At 45.7% G+C, this 17,645-nt stretch overlaps 1 protein-coding gene across 2 annotated transcripts in view; it reads left to right on the plus strand.

Moving 5' to 3' along the window:
• Nucleotides 1–15,165: 15,165 nt before the first annotated feature.
• FARP1 (FERM, ARH/RhoGEF and pleckstrin domain protein 1) overlaps nt 15,166–17,645 on the plus strand; it is a 290,586-nt gene continuing 288,106 nt past the window's right edge. For both annotated transcript variants that reach the window (XM_079902745.1, XM_079902747.1), the window contains exon 1: nt 15,166–15,643. The gene's annotated coding sequence lies outside the window, so the exon portion shown is untranslated. The remainder of the gene's footprint in view (nt 15,644–17,645) is intronic.

The following is a 17,645-nucleotide window of genomic DNA, read 5'->3' on the forward strand; positions in this document are numbered from 1 at the left end:
CAAGACCAAAGTGCTGCCCATTCAGTTCCTGCTCAGGGCTCTCTTCCTGGCCTATAGATGGCCACCTTCTTGCTGTGTCCTCACATGGCCTTTCCTTCCTGCCTGTGCATGGAAAGAAGGAGATCAGTCACTCTCATTTTCTCTCTCTCTCTCTTTCTTCTCCTCCTCCTTCTCCTTCTTCTTCTTTATCTTCTGGCACTAATCCCATCATGGGGGCCCCACCCCTATTACATCATGTACCTCTAATCACCTCCCAAAGGCCCCATGTTCAAATACCATAACATTGGATTGGGGATTGGGGTTTCAAAATATGAGTCTTGGACAAACATTTAGCCCGTAACAACTTCTAATTTTTTAAAAATTAATTAATTTATTTTTGGCTGCATTTGGTCTTCATTGCTGCACGGTGAGCAGGGGCTACTCTTCATTGCGGTGCATGGGCTTCTCATTGCAGCGGCTTCTCTTGTTGCAGAGCATGGGCTCTAGGCACATGGGCTTCAGTAGTTGTGGCACGTGGGCTCAGTAGTTGTGGCTTGAGGGCTCTAGAGCACAGGCTCAGTAGTTGTAGCGCATGGGGTTAGTAGCTCCGAGGCAGGTGGAATCTTCCCGGACCAGGGCTTGAACCCATGTCCCCTGCATTGACAGGCGGATTCTTTTTTTTTTTTTAATATCTTTATTGGGGTATAATTGCTTTACAATGGTGTGTTAGTTTCTGCCCCATAACAAAGTGAATCAGTTATACATATACATATGTTTCCATATCTCTTCCCTCTTGCGTCTTGACATGCGGATTCTTAACCACTCTACCACCAGGGAAGTCTACAACTTCTAAATTTTTAACTCTTGTCTGGACCTCTCCCCTGAGACTCTCTGTCCTCCTGCCTCCTGACATCTCCTCTTGGATACTGAATGGACAACGTAAACTCAGCATGCTCAACACTGAACAGATCTGTCCCCCAAACCTGCTCCTTCCCCCAGTCATCTCCAGCTCAATAAATGGCAGCTCCACTCTCCCAGTTGCCAGAAACCTGGAGTCATCCTTGTCCCCTCCTTGTCCCCCTCACACCCCACTTCTGGTCTGTCAGTGGCTCGTCTTGGCTCTGCCTTCACAAGATGTCCAGACTCTGACCATTTCCCATCACCTCCACCATTACCCCTTGGGCCACACCACCCATCATCACTCACCTGGACACCTGCTTTCACCCCTGTTGTCAGCTCATGACACAGTAATCAGAGAGATCATGTACAAGTCCGATGGTGTACCTCCTCTACTTAAAATTCCCCAATTGCTTCCCACCTCACTGAGTGAAAGCCAAGTTTGCATCATTCTCTCTTGTTCTGCTTCCTTCACCTTTGTCTCCAACTCCTGTGAGTCCAGCCCTGCTCCCTCTGCCCCAGACATGCTAGCCTCCTGCTCTTCTGCAGACACACTAGGCACTTTCAGTGGCTCCTCTCTCTGCCTAGACTGCTTCCCCCCGACCCCCAAATCCATATGGATACATCTTATGTTTCACATAAATGGATATTTCTTGTTTTGCTCCTTCACTGTCTTCTGGTCTTTTCTGGAATTGCCCCTTCTCATAGGCCTTCCCGACCACCCTTATGCAAAATCTCAGCCCCCAAACACACTCACTTCCTACTCTCTGTATTATTGTTAATTCTCCGAGGATTTTTTTTTATCATTTCAGAATTTGCTTATATATTATGTGTATTCTGCCTTCCCCAACACTGAAATATAAGCTCCTTGAGGTAAAGAATTTTTGTCTGCACTATTCTCTATTCCTAGTGCTTGAAACAATACCTGGCACATAGTAGTTGCTCAATAAATATCCCACAATTGACTATTGATAAATTAATATTTTTCTGTCTCTAGCTCTCCTCTGGAGGGAAAGCTGAGGAGATGATGGGTGTGGTAGACACAGTAATGGCCCCACAATGATGTCCACGTCCACATCTCTAGAACCTGTGATTATGTTATATGGCGTGGTCAAAGGGACTTTGCAGATGCGATTAATTCAAGGGTCTTGCAATGGGGAGATTATCCTGGATTGTCCGGCTGGGCCCAGTGTAATCACAAGTGTCCTTGTAAGAGGAAGGCAGGAAAGTCAGAGTGAGAGGAGGAGATGTGTTGGGGGAAGCGGAGGTAAGACGGATGCTGGGCCATGCTCCAAGGGATGCAGGCATCCTCCAGAGGCTGAAAAAGCAGGAAACAATTCTCCTCTAGAGCCTTCAGAGGAGGGCAGCCTTGCTGACCACTTTTTTTTCTGCCTTATTGAGGTATAATTGACAAATAAAAATTGTATGTATTTAGGGTGTACAACGTGATGATTTAGTATACATATACATTTTGAAATGATTACCACAATTAACACATCCATCACCTCACATAGTTACTTTGTGTATGTGTGTGTGTGTGCTGAGCACACAAGATCTACTATCTTAGCAAATTTCAAGCATACAAGCCAGTATTATTAACTATAGTCACCATGCTGTACATTAGATCACCAGAACTTATTCATCTTATAACTGAAAGTCTGTATCCTTTGACTAACATCTCATCCCCACAGCCCCTGGCAACCACCATTCTACTTTCTGCTTCTATGAGTTTGACTTTTTTAGATTCTACATATAAGTGAGATCATGTTTCTCTGTGTCTGGCCTATTTCACTTATAATGTTGTCAAAAATGGCAGAATTTCCTTCTTTTTTAAAGCTGAATGGTATTTCTGTGTGTGTGTGTGTGTGTGTGTGTGTGTGTGTGTGTGTGTGTATTTCACATTTTCATTATTACTTCATCCCTTGACAGACACTTAGGTTATTTCCATATTTGGCCATTATGAGTAATGCTGCAGCAAACATGGTGTTTCTCTTCAAGATACTGATTTCATTTCCTTCCGATTAATACCCATAAGTGGAATTTCTGGATCATATGGTAGTTCTATTTTTAATTTCTTTTTTCTTTTTTTTTTTTTTTGTATTTGCGGCACGCAGGCCTCTCACTGTTGTGACCTCTCCCGTTGTGGAGCACAGGCTCCAGACGTGCAGGCTCAACGGCCATGGTTCATGGGCCCAGCCGCTCCGTGGCATGTGGGATCTTCCCGGACCGGGGCACGAACCCGTGTCCCCTGAATCAGCAGGTGGACTCCCAACCACTGTGCCACCAGGGAAGCCCTATTTTTAATTTCTTGAGGAACCTCCATACTGTTTTCCATAGTGGCTGTACCAATTTATATTCCCACCAACAGTGTACAAGGGTTTCTTTTCTCCACATCCACACTAACGCTTGTTAACTCGTCTTTTTTTTATTTTATTTTTTTGCGGTACGCGGGCCTCTCACTGCTGTGGCCCCTCCCGTTGCGGAGCACAAGCTCCGGACGCGCAGGCTCAGCGGCCACGGCCCACGGGCCCAGCCGCTCCGCGGCATGTGGGATCCTCCCGGACGGGGGCACGAACCCGCGTCCCCTGCATCGGCGGGCAGACCCTCAACCACTGCGCCACCAGGGAAGCCCCTAACTCTTGTCTTTTTGAGAATAGCTATCCTAACAGGTGTGAAATATCTCATTGTGGCTTTGTTTTGGCATTTTCCTGATGATTAGTGTTGTTGAGCATCTTTAATGTTGTTGACCATTAGTATATCTTCTTTGGAAAAATGTCTATTCAGACCTTTTGCCCATTTTTAATCAGTTATTTGTTTTTTGTTATTGAATTATACGAATTCCTATGTATCTTGAATATTAACCCCTTTTCAAATACATGGTTTACAAATATTTTCTCCCATTCTGTATGCTGCCTTTTCACTTGTTGATTGTTTCTTTAGCTGTGCAGAAGACTTGTAGTTTGATGTAGTCTGATTATTAATTTTTGCTTTGTTGCCATATACAAAAGAATTATTGCCAAGACTGATGTCAAGGACATTTTCTTCTATATCTTCTTTTAGGAGTTTTATGGTCTCAGGTATTACATTTAATTCTTTAATTCATTTCAAGTTAATTTTTGTGAGTGGTGTAAGATCCAGGTCCAATTTCATTCTTTTGATGTGGTTATCAGTTTCCCCAGCACCATTTGTTGAAGAGACTATCCTTTCCCCATTGCGTATTCTTGGCTCTATTGTCAAAGATCAGTTGACTTTATATGCATGGGTTTATTTCTGGGCACTCAATTCTGTTCCATTGGTCTATGTGTCTGTTTTTATGCCAGTACCATACTGTTTTGATTATGATAGTTTAGTAGTATAGTTTGAAATAAGTGTAATGCCTCCAGCTTTGCCTTTAGGACTTCAACCTCCAGAGCTGTAAGGTAACAAACTGTGTTGTTTTAAGCTAGTAGGTTTACACTGATTTGTTGTAGCAGCAACAGCAGGAAACTAATAAAATAGCTAATAAAATAAAAGATTTCTCTTCAGCCAAGCCCTCGTCAGCTGGTAGACACTCTCCTCACTGTCCAGACATCACCTCACCTGCCTTATCTGAAGGGGATTCACTGGATCTGAGGAAAGTTTAAGTCCCTTTTTGTTCTAAAGTTCAAACAGTTGATCCAAAACTATACTGTGGATTGGGATTTAGACGGACATGCAGGTGGAATTGGGCACTGGGCATCTGGTCTGGCTACCTCCATCCTATGAGAGGCTGGGGCTCCCTGTCCAGGCTGCCTGGCATGTGGTCCCACATGTATGTCCCCTGCACCTCCTCTTGAAACACTTTTGTTTCCTAAAACGTCCCCTTTTTCTCATTTCCTTCAGCCGTCTCCTTTGAGCCCCTCCTTCTCTCATACACCTGCCTCTCTACGCAGGTCCTGCCACCTTCTCAATGAAAACAGTGAAATTCCAGCCCCCTTAGGTCTTCCTCACGTCCTACATATTTTGAAGTCTCAGAAGACGTTAATCAATAGCTTTTACCTTTGGCCCAATTACAAAGACCACAAAGTTGAAGAAGTGGGTTTGGGTCTAGTATCTTTTGGCCCTCCCAGTCAGAGGGAAAGGTGGGATTGCTCCTGAGGATGGGGGGTGGTTGGGGAAGAAGCTGGGAAATGGAGGTACTTCTATGCCAGGCTTTACCTAGTTTCTCCTAGTCATCGAAAACCAACCCCCCTTCCCCCTGCGGGATCATTTTCCTCACAGACTCTCCTCTCCTCCCCTCCATCTGGTCCACTAGGGTAATACACATTCTTTGTATTAACATAACTTTGATTCCAGTTTTGCTGCAAATACTCTGGCTTTATTTTGCTATGAAAGCATCTGTCTCTCCTCCTTCCAACATACTCTCCTGGGTTACATTGTAGAGCTTTGTGGGTTGATTGACAATAAATTGTGTTATTCCCAAATCAACCCTTTGTAATTCATTGTGGTTTAGGACCATACAGAAGACTCAGTTTACCCATAATGAAAATGCTATAAGATTGAATTCACACAAAATGACCAAACTAAGTAACCAGATGAACTCTTATCATTCTAAGGTCCATCAATCAATGTAGCTTGGACCCAATTTTCCCAGGGTTTAGGTAAAAGAAAAGGCAAATAAAAGGATTTTAATTGTATCTCATAATAGCTCCCTCCCCCTCAAATCTCATTCAAGGTAGGTTATCTTTCAGTCTTAGAACAGATAGCTCTAAGGACAAATTTTACCTGAATATACCATCAAATGCAGTTAGGAGGCAATTAAAAAAAAATTAAGTAGGAAATAACGATTGTTTTGTATTAAAAATACCAGAAAAGCTCCACTGAGACAGAAAAGAGGCGTGTCCTTAAACTCAAACATTCTCAGAGACACTTGACAACAAGGTTTGAGATCCTACAAGGTGTAATTAATTCTACAAATATTTGAGTAGAGGATTGAAGAGAGTAGTTTTGGAGTACACCCTGCTTTTCCACTACCCACCAAGCCTGCTACCTGTTTCCTACCCCTTCTGTTACCCAATACAAATTTGTGTGCCCAACACACAGTGAGGGCAAACAAACTGAAACGTTGAAGTTTGGAGCAGAGAAGGTTTATTGCAGGGCCATGCAAGGAGATGGGTGGCTTGTGCCCAGAAATCCCCAAACTCTCTGAAGGGTTTTAGCAAAGCATTTTTAAAGGCAAGGTGAGGGAAGGGCATGGTTAGTTGTTGCAAACTTCTTGGTGTCCGAATCCTTTTTTCTCCCAACTGTCCATGTAGGTCAGGTCACAATGTTCCTGTAAACCTAAAACAAAAGAAATGTTATTCACTGTTTTGCAACTTTTCATCTCTGTATGAATGGAAAAGTGTTATACTCTTAAAGATCAGAGCCTTGAGAATAGGCTATCCTGTATATTTCAGGCTATAGGCAACATTCTTTTACAAAAGTGCAGAGCCAGCATGATTAAGCACAGACAACAAGGCACAAGGGTTAAAGGAAAAGAAACAGATCTAACATGGAGTCAGATTTTTTCTTCCCTGTTACACTTTGGGTCCTAGCTTAGTGTACCTTCTTCCGGAAGGCTTCTTATACCATACAATTCACTCATTTAAAGTGTACAATGCAGTGGCTTTTAATATATTCACCAAGTTTCACAGTCAACTCCACAATTTTAAAAGTTTTATTACCCTAAAAAGAAATCCCACACCCATTAACAATCATCCCCCATTTCCCTCCAATCCCCACAGCCCAAGGCTACCTCTACTTTCTGTCTCTATATAATTGTTTCCTCTGGACCTTTCATATGAATGGAATCATATAATATGTAGTCTTTTGTGACTGGCTTCTTTCATTTAGCATAATGTTTTGAAGGTGCATCCATGTTGTAGCCTGTATCAGTATTTCATTTCTTTTTATTGTCAAATAATACTGTGCAGATTGACCACATTTTATTTATCCATTCATCATCTGATGAGCATTCGGGCTGTTTCCACTTTGGCCATCGTGAATAATGCTCATGTGAACATTTGTGTACACGTTTTTGTGTGGACATACGTTTTCATTTCTCTTGGCTTATACCTAGGAGTGGAATTCATCATTTTATTATAAAAATTTCAAACATATGGCAAGGTTGAAGGAATTTTACAGTGAACATGCTTCCCACCACCAAATTTCTACTATTAAGATTTTATTCTCCTTCATCAGATATCTGTCCTTCTATCTAACCCTCCAGCCATTCATCAATCAGCCTTATTTTTTAAATTTTATTTCACTGAAGTATATTTGGTTTAGTGTTGTGTTAATTTCTGCTGTACAGCAAAGTCATTCAGTTATACATATATATGTACATATATACTTTTTATATTCTTTTCCATTATGGTTTATTACAGGATATTGAATATAGTTCCCTGTGCTATACAGTGGGACCTTATTGTTTTCTATTCTATATATAATAGTTTGCATCTGCTAATCCCGAACTCCCAATCCATCCCTCCCCTACTCCCCCTCCCCCTTGGCAACCACAAGTCTGTTCTCTATGTCTGTGAGTCTGTTTCTGTTTTATAGATAAGTTCATTTGTGTCATATTTTAGATTCCACATATAAGTGATATTACATGGTATTTGTCTTTCTCTTTCTGACTTACTTCACTTAGTATGATAATCTCTAGGTCCATCCATGTTGCTGCAAATGGCATTATTTCATTCTTTTAATGGCTGAGTAGTATTCCATTGTATATATGTACCACATCTTCTTTATCCATTCCTCTGTTTATGGACATATAGGTTGTTTCCGTGTCTTGGCTATTGTGAATAATGCTGCTATGGACATAGAGGGGCAGGTATCTTTTTGAGGTGACTTTTGTCTGGACATATGCCCAGGAGTGGGATTTCAGGATCGTATGGCAACCCTATTTTTAGTTTTTTGAGAACCTCCATACTGTTTTCCATAGTGGCGCTACCAATTGACATTCCCACCAACAATGTGGTAGGGTTCCCTTTTCTCCACACCCTCTCCAGCATTTGTTATTTGTAGATTTTTTAATGATGGCCCTTCTGACCCACATGAGGTGGGACCTCACTGTAGTTTTGATTTGCATTTCTCTAATAATTAGCAATGTTGAGCATCTTTTCATGTGCCTGTTGGCCATCTGTATGTCTTCTTTGGAGAAATGTCTATTTAGGTCTTCTGCCCACTTTTAATTGACATTATTTTTAAATGTATTTCAAGGTACGTGACATCAGTGCTTTTCCCTAATTACCTCAGCGTGTATATCATTAAGTAGAGTTCAATATTTGTTTTGTTTCATTTATTTTTGTTTAATGTGACATTAAACATTACATTAAATGTAATGTTACATTTTGTTTAATGTTTATATCATATGTAAACAATAATGTTTACATATGATGAAATGCACAAGTCTGAAGTATATATTCCCTAAGTTTTGACAAACTCATCTGTCTGACCCAAACCTCTATCAAGGTAACATTCCCATAACTCCAGACAATTCTCTCATGTACCCTTCCAGTCCTCACCCTCTGCACTTCAAAGACAACCTCCATTCTGATTTTTTCTCCATGTATTTGGTTTTGTCGTAAAACTTCATACAAATAGAAAAGTACAATATGTACCTTTTTGTCTGTAAAGTTCCTTTCACTCAGCAAAATGTTTTTGTGATTCATCCGTGTTTTGCATTTATCAGAAGTCCATTTCTTTTTCTTGTTGAGTTGTAAGTCCATTGTGTATGATTATACCACTGCTTAGTTTTTCACTCTCCTGTTGATGGGCGTGTTTGTCTCCCGACCCCGTTTTTTTAGTTTTACGAATAAAGCTGCTATGACCATTTTTGTACAAGTCTTTTTGTGCACATAGGTTTTTGTTTTTCTTGGGTAAATACATAGGAGTGGAATTTCTCAGTCTCACAGTGAGTATACCACTGATCATACACAAATCTACTCTAATTTTAAGCAGTTCTAGGAAAGGAAAATCCTCTCTCTCTCTCTCTCTCTCTCTCTCTCGCTCTCTCTCTCTCTGGTGTTGCAAAACTTCTAACTGTAAGAAAATTAACTTCAGATTACTGTCATCTAGGTCCATTTTTCTTGGTTACTCCTCATTCAGAGATAAAACAGAAATATTTAGAGGTGCTCTGTGATGAGGCATTGCACATTTATTTAGGTTATTTTTATTTTATTTTATTTTATTTTGGTACACGGGCCTCTCACTGTCGTGGCCTCTCCTGTTGTGGAGCACAGGCTCCGGACACGCAGGCTCAGTGGCCATGGCTCACGGGCCCAGCCGCTCTGCGGCATGTGGGATCTTCCCGGACCGGGGCATGAACCTGTGTCCCCTGCATCGGCAGGCGGACTCTCAACCACTACGCCACCAGGGAAGCCCTATTTAGGTTATGTTTGAATGTATGATAGGGATTTTAATTTGTTAAAGGATAGAAATTATTTCATAAATGAGATGCCTTTATTTCCTCCTTTTCACTAGTAGTCTCAATCTGTATGAAAAGGATAAAAAGGAATAATTCAATCAAGTACCAGTTTCTCGCTATGTTTGTTCATCTTCAACCCCTTTACTGATGAGCTAAAGAACAGGGCTCTTCTTGCTGGGAAAAGCACCATCTCACTGCTTAGGGAAAATGTGTGGCTTTAGATTGAATTCACTTTCTTTTCAAGAATTAGGAGTTGCATTTAACCAGGCTTGATCCCATGCAGAAGGATAAAGAAGCTGCTAACGTCCAGTTCATCAAAAAGATTCTCCCCCCAGAGGTGGTGGTAATTTGGGAGTTGAGAGAACTGATTGCCTTTAGCTTAGATACATTGAGGGAAGAGGGAAGTAAAGCTGGGAGATGCAGGCGTCCTTGCGACCAGCTGTCCCTCATCCCATCCAGGTAGGAGCAACTAGGTGATTTCTTTTAAAATGTATCCTTTGATGATCCTTCAGTGTGCATTAGACTTACGGATCTTAGCAGCAATTCTTGGGGAGGAGAGTGGGGTGGGGAAGAACATTCTTCCTTATTTTTGCCTTAAAATGTGTGGAGGTCCAATTTAAAGAAGGGGGTAATTATGCAAGTACATATGGAATTCCTACTGCCTATTTCTAAGCATCAGAGTGATTTTGTATGGGCTATCGCACATACCTACAGCCCGAAGAGATTTGCTATCTTGACCATGGACACACACACACACACACACTCACTCCTGCTCATTCCTAACTTCAACTCTCAATGCATTTCTGAACGATGAAAAATGCTTCACGTAACCATCAACAATGATATACCCTCCCCTTAGGTATCATTTCCTTCTCTGAGAATCAAAAGGTGAGAACACAAGCCAGATTCAAAATGATTCCAATCCATGACCTTCCTCTGGTTTCCTCCTAAATGTCTCCTTTTGAAAGTGAAGTGGAAAAAATATGACCAAAAGTCCTTACTTTTTATCTATTCTATTTTCTATCCTAAAAGAAGTATGTGTTTAATACTTTTCTCCAGCTGTCTTAGGTTTATGAATATAGAGGCAAAACACAGCAAAACCACTCAGAGCATTGCCTCTGGAGTCTGCCTGCCTGAGTGTGAATCACCTTCTCTGCCATTTACTAGCTACGTGAACTTGGCTAAGTTACTTAGCCTCAGCTGTAAGATGGACATAATAATATACATCCTACTTTACAGGGTTGATGTGTCAGTTAAATGAGTTAACATTCACTAAGTTCCAACAACTATATGTTTTAGCTATTATTATTATTGTACATAGAAAAGAAGAAACTTTAGAAGGAGTTATAGTTGAGGGTTAAAATTTCAAAGCAATTCTAATCAAAGTGCAGTATGATTATTTTTAGAACTTGACAAAATGATGCTAAAGTTCATCTGGAAAAACAAATACTAAGGCTAGCCAGAAAAACTCTGAAATTGTAGAGCATAAGTTCTACCAGAGGGTAACATATATTATGAACATTTGTTACTGGGACAAGAATAGGCAGATCAGTGGAAAAGAATATGGACTCTACTATATGACAAAATTGGCATTTCAAACAAGTGTAGAAGAGATGGATTATTTAAATGGTGTCTGTTTATCCACTTGGAAAAAAGAAAAGTTGGATCTGTGTCTCATTTCTTATGCCCAAATAAATACTGTATAGATTGATTTTATAATATAAAAATAAAACTGTTAAGGTGTGAAAATATAGTGATTTTTAAAAAGCCTTGAGTGGGGAAAACTTTTCAAGCATGATGCAAAAATGTGAAAACAGAAAAGCAAACATAAATCTGACAGTACAAAAGTTAAGAACCTCTTGTTGCAAAAAAAGCACCATAAACAAAGTCAAAACAGAAAAAATATTCACTATATGATAGCACAGGGCTAATTTCCTTAACTATCAATATAAAGATATTAAGAATCAACAAAAAAGACAAACACCCCAAGGGCAAAATGAGCAAAGGATATAAAAGTTGATGGATAAAGAAATATCAATGGATAATTTTAAAGTAAGTTTCCATTTTACCTATAAAACTGACAAATTTTAAAAGTTTGCCAATACCCAGTGAGGGCTTAAAGTGTAAGTAGGACTTCTCTGGTGGCGCAGTGGTTAAGAATCCGCCTGCCAATGCAGGGGACATGGGTTCAAGCCCTGGTCCGGGAAGATCCCACATGCCACGGAACTACTGAGCCTGTGCTCTAGAGCCCACGAGCCACAACTACTGAGCCCGCAAGCCACAACTACTGAACCTACGTGCCACAACTACTGAAGCCTGCGCGCCTAGAGCCCGTGTTCCGTAACAAGAGAAGCCACCGCAACGAGAAGCCCACGCACCACAACGAAGAGTAGCCCCTGCTCACTGCAACTAGAGAAAAGCCCGCGCACAGCAACGAAGACCCAACGCAGCCCAAATAAATAAATTTATTTATTTAAAAAACAAAAGTGTAAGAAGTAAGCGTTCTCAAGCACAGTTGGTTAGTGGGTATCCTGGTTGTCTTTCGCTTCATAGAAAGCCATGCAAACTTTAACAACATAAAATAATTTTATCATGGATTTTGTGGATCAGAAATTTGGAAAGGGCACAACAGAGGTGGCTCTTCTTTGCTTCATGGTGTCCTTAGCTGGCAGGACTGAAAAGGCAGGGGGTGGCCAGCATCGCTGAGGAACGGGATAGGGCTGGAGAACCCTCTCCAAAACACTTCTTTACTCACTTCCTGGTTCCTGGTCTGAGATGGTGAAAGATCTGGGACCGGCAGCTGGAGCATCACTGTGCAGCCTCTTGCTTGTAGTGGTCCTCATCTAACTGACAGCTCATAGCCTCATGTCCAGAGATCAGCACTGCCCCAAACAGAGAGACTTCTCCGACCCAGAAACGTGGTGGTGGTGGTGTGTTTGGGGGGAGGGGGTGGTAACTGTGGAATAAGAAGTTTCATTTCACTGTGACACGTCATCACTTTAGTATAAAAGATTTACACACATGCACTTGTTTAAGCTTAGAAAGTTTCTGAAAGACTAAAAACTGATGGGAAAATGATTTCTGAGAAGTGAAACTGGGGATGTGGGGAAGGGTCCCTTATGCGCTTTACGCTTTACCTAATACCCTTCTACACTGTTTAATTATTTCTTCATTTATCATGTACACACATTTATTGCAATAAAAATAGATAAAATCAATAAAAGGGAAAGTTAAGAACAGGACAACTACTTAATTCAGGAAGATTTCTAAGTAACCTGATGGCATGGGTTATAAAGGGGACCTAGGTAATTATACATTTTTATAATCAGAAATCTGAAAACGAGGCATGAATGACACAAAATGACAAGGAAACACTTCAGTTTTTCAGGGGCTGATTTTCCAGATGGCAGATTTTCCAGGCCAGGTAGCCCTGGCTTTTTAGGTAAAGGAATTTAAAAAGTGCTTTCAATGAGATTAAGTACGAAACCCAGAATGTTTGTTTGTGAGAGCTGGAAGGAACTGGGTGAATTGGCTCTCCCAGCGGGAGCCCCCAAACCTGCTCTCCTCTTTCTTTTCCTTCTTCCCCACTGGCTACTACCCTCTGCCTGTAAAGCCTCAGACTGTGTCCTTTAAAAGTCACCTTCCCTCAAAAACAAAATCAAAAAAAACAACCAGCATCAGATGTTATGTATTCAATATTATGATCATACACATGCTGAGAGCGAAATGACACAAACTTTATTCCAGACATGGAAAGAAGATGATGGAAAAAAAAAAAAGATGAAATAAACACTGTAGCATGTGGAAAACGTCTTCCAAAGAGAGTGACTGGGTAAATGTCACTTTTCTAAGTTTTTGTGATTTCTACAAGCTTTTCGGTTTTAGCTGTAAGGTATGGAATAGCACCTTGCTTGCTACTGGGTGAAGTGCCCGGACTAGCAAAAAAAAGAAAAAAGAAAAAATAGCATTGGAGGGCTTGTTAGAAATATCGTGCTTCAAGCTCACTAAACCAGATCTGCATTTACCAGAATCCCAGGTCTGCCACAGACCTGGCCACACACTGGAATCACCTCCAGAACTTTAACAATACCGATGCCTGGGTTCCCACTCCAGAAATCCTGATATATTTGGCTGGGGTGAAGCCTGGGCGTTGCGGGTTTTTTTCAAGTCTGATGTGATTCTGTGATTCTGAGACCCAGTACTCTAATTTGGTGGTTCTCAAAGTGTGGGCCCAGAGCCCCCTGGGAACCTGTTCGAAAGGCACATTCTCAAGCCCACTCCAGACTTCCTTTCCTGGAGTTTCTGATTCAGTAGGTCTTTGAATCAGCCGGCCAGGCAATTCTGATGCCCACTGAGGTGGGAGAACCCGATAAGGTAGGTCTGGGGAGGGGCCCAAGAATTTATATTTCTTAAAGTTTCCGGGTGCTGCTACCGCTACAGGTCCGAGAAGCACACTCAGAGAATCACCGAAACCTCTGATCTATGGTTTGTCCAGAGCCACGCCTCCAGCCCACTGTTGCTTCTCTTCAATGACAAACTTCCCATCTGCTGTTCTTTTCAGGTTTGAGGCCCAGATGACCCTTTTTACTTCCACCTTCTCCAAATATACAGGCGTTAAAAAAAAAAAAAATACAGTTCAGCATCTCAAACTCAAAATATGTCTCTTTGCTCCAGAAACTACTCACACTAGCTACGCACAGGTGCCCCCGTCCTTCTCAGGCACCGTGTTCTCGTGTGGACCCACTGTCCCACGGGGGCCCCTGTCCTGCTCCTCTTTGAGTTCAGTCGTGGCCTCTCCCAAGAAACCTGCCTCCAGGCTGGAGATCGAAAACTTCTCTAAGGCGCAAAACGACCAGGGTTCTGGGGTCAGCGGCCGTCAGGGGCGGGTGCCCAGTAGCCTCGGCATCTAGCAGAGGGTCGCTTTCGTTTCTAATCTCCTGCCGCGCGTCCTTTTCCCTCCACGTGCAGCGGGCCCATCCACAGCGAGGAGGAGAAAGGGCAAGAGCAGGGGCTGAGGAAAGGGGGATGGAGGTGGTAAAGCGGCAGCTCCCAGCTGGAGAGGGGCGACAGGGACTCTCCCCCCTTAGGTGCCTGCCTGCTGGGTCCTGAACCTTGCTCCCTCCTCCGAGTTCCGGGAGCTCTGAACAGGAATCTGCAAACCTGCTAACCTATTTCACTCCTTTCCCCCGCGGGGCATTGCTCCGGTCCTCGGAGGGGGCGAGTAGGGGTGGGGATTGTCGGGGGATTCGCGGTGGGTGGAGGACGCGGGGCCGCGGCGGGGGGAGGGGAGGTGACAACTGCCCCTCCGGGATTAAGTCCCTCGTAGCCCAGGGTGGTGCCGGAAGCCAGCTCCTGTGGCCCCGGGGAAGGGGTGGTGCTCGTGGGTCCCTGCGAAGCGCCGCTGTCCGCGCGACAACGTAAAGTCGTAGGTGGGCACCCGGGCGGGGCTCCCCCTTGCACAACCTCAACAGCGGCCTGCAGAGTCCGCGCCACCGATCCTCCGCCAGCTGCTCCTGGTGTTGCCCGTGCGCTCGTCTCCCGCTGCCTTAGCTCGCTTTCAACCACAGAGGCTGGACTGGCGCGTCCCTGGTGGCGCAGCGCACTCCGCGGAGCTTCCTGCGCTCGGCCCTGCGGCGCCGAGCGGAGAGACCGGCTGCAGCCGTAGGACCAAGTAAAGCGCGGATCGGAGGTGGGCTCGCCCGGCCGGGTAGGGGCGCTCGGGCGGGCGGCCTCTCGGCGCACCTGCCCCCGGGGCGGGGCGGAGCGGGGCGGGGCGCGCCGGCGCGCAGGTCGCGGGCGCGGACGCTGGAGGGGGCTGTGGCTCTCTTGCTGTCCCCGCGGCTCGGGCTGCGCGGCGCTAGGGCTCCCCCCGCTGAGGGGCCGGCCCAGGCCCGGGGAGGGGCTCGCCTTCCTTCACTTCCCGCTCGCCTGTCTGGAGGCGGCGGGGCCGGCGCGGGCGCAGGGCTGCGGGCGCTCGGCTGGCGCGCGGGGCGGGGACGCGGCCGCCGCCCGCTTTGCGCCGCTCCTCCCCGCGCGAGTGGCGCTCGGCCCGGCGTCGAGGCGGCCATGGCGACCCGGAGCCCGCTCCCCACCCACCCCGCCTGCTCCGCCCTCCCCTCCGCCCCGCGACACCTTTGATGGCTCGGACCTCGGCCGGCCACCGCCAGCCTCGCTCGCGTGTCCGCGCCGCCGCCGCCGCCCCCGCCGCCCGCGGGTATTAATAGCCGAGCGTCCCCGCCGCACGCGCAGCCGGAGCCGCCGCGCCCTCGGCCGCCGGGAGCTCGGAGCTGCGGAGCCCGGAGGCCGGGAGTGGGAGCCGGAGCCGCCTGCGCCGTGGAGGTAGGAGGCGCGCGGCGAACAATGATCCCGGCGGACTGGCGGCAACTTGTGCGAGTCGGGCGCCCGGAGCCGACCGACCGGGGAGCGGGTGGAGGTAGCTGCGTGGCCCGCGGGTCCTGCCCGGAGGAGGGCGCGGCGGGTGGGATCGGGCTTCCCCTACTGAGGCGGGAGAGTCGCCCTCCGGGCCGGGGCAGCCCGGCAACAATAGCCGGAGCTCGGGGGCCTCCGGGCTGCGCGCCGCCCCTTGCACCCTCCCCTTACCTCCGGGGACTCGGGCTGCGGGCTCCGCGCGCGTCCCCTCTCGCCTCCCCCGCCCCGCGGCGCCCTTCCCCCTCTTCCTCCCATCCCACCCGGCGCGCTGACAGCGCCGGACGCGGCTTCCGGACCTCCGGCTGCAATCTCGGCCCCTGCGACCGACCGCGGACCGGGGAGGTGGCCTTTGGCGCCGCTGCCACCGCGCTGCCGGGTGCCCCTCCGCTCGCCCACGCTGGCGCGAGGACCCCGGTGGGTGACAAAGAGGAACACGCCCTCTGCCTAAGTTAGATTTTGTCTCTCTTTGCCGCCAACCTTTATGAAGAGCAAAGTTTTTTTTTTCTTCCTTTTTTTTTTTTTTTTTTTTAAGCAAAGGACAGAGATTTTTGTGGTGAGCATTTCCAAACAACAACTTCTGATTGTGGTTTTACGATTTAAGTTCCGGAAACTTTAGCTGTGTGATCCTGCTAGACCTTTGAGAGTGTGTGCGTCTGTGTGTGTGTGTGTGTGTGTGTGTGTGTGTGTGTGTGTGTTTTGTTTGAGGGGAAAAAAATGAGTTCCCCGTAATCAGTCTGGATGTCGTTTATGGCAGTTGGAGCCCAGCTGGAGTCTGTGCAGGATCCCCCAGAAACGAGGGAGGTGAGGCGCACAAAGAAACGAGGACCCTGGTATCAGATCAGCCCCTTGAGATGTGGAGAGATTGCCTTTCATCTGGAATAGTTTAGCCGGCTCAGCCTGTCTCCGATTCTTCTGGAGTACCATGGTGGCCTCTGGCTGTTTCATTTTATTATTGTTGTTGACGTCTTTCTTGTTAGTTTCCCAGGTTTGACTTGCTCAGCCCCGCCCTCCCCTGTTTCACGGTTCCCCCTTAGCCATGGTTTTTGGGGACCCCCATCTCCCCCACCCAGCAGGCAGGGTCTTCAGCAGAGCCAAACCCCAGCCTAGCAGTGGGTTAGGTTCACTGCGCTTTACTTGTGGTGACTTGGCCAAGCCCATTCCAGAACATCTTCCAGCATTGTCTTGCTTTTCTTATTCAGTCTAAACAGGACAGAAAGGAGGAAAAAAGGCCTTTTTGGCCCTGAGAGCTTTGGGACATTTGCCTTAAAAACTGTCCTCATTGTTGCCATCAGGCAGGCCCTTCTGAAGTCTCCTGCGTTTGGTTTCTTCCCACATTCCACAGTCTTCCGGCCCGGGTTTACTTTCAGCCTTTCCTGGGGGTTGGTTGGTCTTCTGGGTTTGACAGTTTCTGATGCTCTTCGTGTGGGTTCAGCGTCCACATGGCTCACTTTATATTCCTGCAGCATCGTTCTGCAGCAAGGCACCAATATTGGAGTTATTCCAAGCACAATGAAACGTTTGTGTTTTTAGAATGTCTGGCTAATAGAGCTGCTTCTGGGAAAAATGAAGAAACACATTATTGGCCAGTGGCTGGCTTACTGGGCGAGGTGTTGGTGGAAATAGTGAGCTGCTAGCCCAGGGCTTCCCAGAATCTCTTCTTTCTTCTTTGTGGACGAGAAACTTGAAATACTTGGTGATGATGTAGCTGTGCTCCATAGGGTCACAGATTCGGTAGCATGCCCCCTGTGAGTTGGGGTGTGGTTTTTCATTTAAGGTGTTCTTCCCCTGTGGGAATCCTGAAGGTAGGTTTATAATGTCCCTTTGCACATAGTTAGTCTTCTTCTGGAATTTTATACAGGGATTGAATTCCTTAGGTCTTAATAGAATACTAATGGTGCTCTGCGGGCCAGAT

The sequence above is a fragment of the Stenella coeruleoalba genome (genome assembly GCF_951394435.1).
Source record: "Stenella coeruleoalba genome assembly, chromosome: 18".
Classification (NCBI taxonomy): Eukaryota; Metazoa; Chordata; class Mammalia; order Artiodactyla; family Delphinidae; genus Stenella; species Stenella coeruleoalba.